Source organism: Medicago sativa, chromosome 3, assembly GCF_051527215.1.
Source record: "Medicago sativa cultivar Bolivia chromosome 3, Bolivia_mono, whole genome shotgun sequence".
Lineage (NCBI taxonomy): Eukaryota > Viridiplantae > Streptophyta > Magnoliopsida > Fabales > Fabaceae > Medicago > Medicago sativa.
The window spans coordinates 43,658,194-43,662,690 of NC_140751.1; positions in this window are offsets into that span (position 1 = coordinate 43,658,194).

Sequence of the window (4,497 nt, forward strand, 5' to 3'; positions counted from 1 at the left end):
CTTAGACCTATTGAATTGTTCTAATAAACATGGTTAGTCTAGGAATAGATAATCGTTTGTTAGTGATATTAGGTTAACGTGCTTAAACCTTCAAAGATTATTAGACCACCTAAGGGATTAGGGGTTGTAGTTTGAGAAGAGGGTCCTAACTCAAGGGAGTGATTAGGACTATTTTGTTAACTATCGTGGGATTAGAAGATCATTCATAAGAATAGGTGCAGCATAACAATTAGGGAAACATCGATGATTCGAAAGACCTAAACTCATCTCTCTCTTATTCTTTAAAACCAATTTTACTTTCAGCAATTATTTTATTGAAACCAAATCAATCTACTGCCTAGTGGAAAATCAAAACAACTTTTACACATCCTAAAGTACAACGTAGTTGAATTATTGAGATTAAAAACAGTCCTCGTGGGATCGATATTTTACTACTTCGATAGTATTTGGTGCACTTGCCAAATGTCTATCATCAAGGCTTACATCAATGCCATTTTTAGATCTCTGGTACCTTCTGCATTGAGTTATTGTCATGGGATTTTTTTCCTTGTAGTTGTTGCTGCAAGCGTACTTCTTTGACTCAAAAGCAGTACCATTCTTATTGTTCTCAACATTGCTGGTGCTTCTTTCCACCACATTGTTCTTCCCATGTTGCACATTCTTATGGGTAGACTGAACCCATTTCTGGTTGGGTGCATAAGGAACAAAAGCTTTTCCTTGACAACCTTTGTTGACATAATTAGTGGTCGAAGAGTTATTGATAAAATGGATATAACTCTTTGTGAAGGAAAACTTGAGACTATGATCACCAGACCATTTGCTCATTTTCTTAGGTTTTGGGATAGAACTTTCAAGGCCTTAAGATGCCTCTTTGTCAAATACAGTGTAACAGCCCGATTTTTCGCTAGATTTATTTTATTATTTATTTATGTGTGTTGTATGTGCTATTATGTGATTATTTGCATCTGTGTGTATTTTTGGTTGGGAATTGTAGAATTTGGTGTAGAAGGGTATTTTAGTCATTTTGGACTTAGGGGCATTTTGGTCATTTTGAGAGTAGGGGTAATTTTGTAAATTAGTTGAGGACTATTTTTAGTGCTTAGTAAGAGTATTATTTTACCAAGTTACTAGAAGGTGTAGTAATTATTTTAATTACCATTAAGTGACCGTTAGTGTTGTAATTTACCGTTAGGTGAGTAATGACATTTTGGGTGTTAGAATAGAAATGGGTTAGGCCCATTAAGGTTTGAGAGATAAGCCCAATTAAGTGAACCTATATAAACTAATGTTAGTAGAGAAATAGGGTTTTTCCACAACATTTTTCATTTGAGAAGAAAAGAGATAGAGGCTAGAAGGAAGAACAAGAACAAGGGTTAGAGGCAAGAGAGGATTCATCATCTAGGAGCTAAATTGAAGCTTGGGTTAGAGAGTCTTGGTGCTAGAGGTAAGAGGGTTAGAATTCAACCATAATTCATAACTTTTTCTTTCTTACCCATTTTTATGAAATTGATGAATTGAATCTAATTGTTGTGAATTCGTGCATGATTGTTGTTGTTATGTTTGAGAACATGATTTATATGATAATTGCAAGCTAGTATGTGAATTAACATGTTGAAATGCATAATTGTGGGTAAATTGTATTCTTGAGCAAAAATTGATGAAGAATGAAGTTGTGGTTGTTAAATTGTTGATGAATTCATTTTCAAATGTTGTTGTTGTTGTTGTTTTAACATATGTTGTTGATGAATTGATGCAATGGGTATCATTGAAATGATGAATTATGATGAGATTTGTTGTTGTTGTTCAAATTGGTGAAATTTGTGTCAAGTTGTTCATGTGAAGGACCCAAATGAAATTTTGATATATGAGGTTGTTGACTGAGTTTTTGATGTTTTTGGATGAATTGGAATTGGTATAATTTCTGTTTTCATATTGTGATTGTGTTAGTCGAGTTGTTTGGGAGAAAACGGGTTTTTCGTGTGAAATGTCGGTGTTTAAGCGGTTTTGCAAAGAAAATGATTATGTGAGGTTTGGGAGAAATGATTTTGGGATGGTTGAAACTTGAATTTATCTGTATATTATGATAGATCTAAGTGTCAGGAGCGTATAGGCGAAAACGGCATCGAAAACGGAGTAACGGTTTGATTTTTATGCGCGAAAACGTGAAGGTTAAAAAAATCTGCTACTGTTCAGAAGCGCTACTGTTCAGAAGCATCGTTCAGAAGCGCTATCGTTCAGAAGCGCTACTGTTCAGAAGCGAACCAGTTCAGAAGCGATCCTGATCAGAAGCTGATCCAGATCAGAAGCTGATCCTGATCAGAAGCTGACCCAGATCAGAAGCTGATCCAGATCAGAAGCCAGCACTCCTGTTATGTGTTCTTGCGTCTTTTTCTCACATTTCTGTTTTGATTTGGCTTTTGACGTAAACATGAAAGTTGTAGATAATTTTGTCAGCTTTCCAGAGGCTTTGGTTTGACTTGCAAATGATTTTTGGTTTGTGAGTTATGAGGAAAATACTCCAAGGTGGTCTTAGGAAAATTTTACGAAAAATCCGCATAACTATTTCTAAGTCAACCCAAACCTTATGGATTGTTTCCAAACTTCAAACATGGGTTTTATGAGTTCAATTAAGGTGTTTAATACTATCTAATCTATGAGGTGATGGATCTAACTTGTTTTGCTTTGAAAATGGAAAATTTCTTGAAAAGTAATAAAGTGAGACGAACTTTGTGATTTTTATGAATTCGTCGTATTTGGCCGATGAAATGCTTATGTAACCTCTACTGCACACACATGTGGACTGTGGGAATACAAGGCATAGGCTATTGAGCTTGTTTACTTGGTTTTGAATTAATTGTTCAATTAATTTTAAGTTATGACTTGGAGAGACGAACTTGACTAAAGATGACTTTTGAGAACCTATTGATTGTGAATCCTTTATGGGGAATTGTTATAAGATATGTGAAGATGATTGGTGGTGGATTTATGTGACAAATTTATGTTGTGTCATTTTTGATGTTGTTGGTGATTGTATATGTGTTAATTGGTGATGAATTGTTGATGATTGCATATATACATGTATTGGTGATGGTGAGGTGATTATTGTTTGTGTGAACATATGCATTTGTATTTGAGTCATATGTTCATGCATTCATGACTGATGGTGGTGGATTTTATATCCAAGACTGATGGTGGCGGATTTTATATCCAATCGAGGTGAGTACGATGTTTTTGTTGCATCGAAGGTGACGACCTTGAGGTGTTTTGGTACCACATGCATCTAGAGAAGAGTCTAGAACATTGCATGCATTCGAATAATTGATGAGTTGTGTCATAATTGAATATATGACTTGGTGAATTTGTGTATTGGTGAAATTTGGTGAATGTTGTGATTGTGTGGATTGGTGTATATGTACATTGGTGAATTTTGTGGATGGTTGTGACTAATTGTATTATGCTCTAATGGCATGTCTTAATTGTTTGTGCTTATACACTTGATGAATCAATTGATGATGGTTATTTTAATAATAATGATGAGGTGAGATTTGTATATGTATATATACATATATGATGTGGTGATGTTCTTTGATAATGATGATGGCTTGCTTATAACTTCGATATGACGAATTGTACTTGTTGAGATAAGCATGCTAGATGAGTAATGAAGTGAGTAAAGTTTTCATTGATTGATGTTGATAAATGATGAGCTTTTGTTGATGACTTGATTAGAGGTTGAATATGCATGGTATGCTATGATAATAATGTGATAGCTTGAAATGTAAGTGATGGGGGATAATAATGATCATGTGATGCTAGTGTTCTAGGAGGGAGGGTTATGTATATGTGATACGTGTATGATACACTTGTTGATATGAACTTGGAATGATTGTATGGAATTGTTTGAATGGTATGAGAATCATGAATACTGTGAATACATGTATGATTTGTTATTTTGTATTCTTGAATATATCTTTCATTTCCAATGTTCTTGTTTAAATCTTTTATGTATTATGATGATGTAATGCTAACCCTCAGTGGTCTGTGGTGGACCGCCTACCTCTCTGTATGGATGGGTAGACGGCGTGCAGGATGCTTAGTTGTTGCTTGTTGATGCCGAGGAGTGGAGTTCCTCTTTATTTGCAAGTGTCTAGATTAGGGCTCTGATCTAGGATAGTCCTTGCATGTTGTTTCATTTTGACTATGTATCTTGGAGTTGTTGATATATTATGTTATTTGGGATTTGGAGAATACGATTGTATTTTGTTGAGATCTGGAGATGTTTTATGATTTTTAAGTATGTCCGCTGCTATGTTGTGTAACATGATCTTTATGCATGTATGATTTGTGGTTTATTCGGAGACGTAGCATCTATTTCTAGAATATTTCTGATGTATTCGTGCGTTTTACCGCTTAATAGAAATAGGGTGTTACAAGTTGGTATCAGAGCCGTGGTCGGTCTTGTCCAGACCAAAACCCGTTGATTTTCCTGTTTGTATG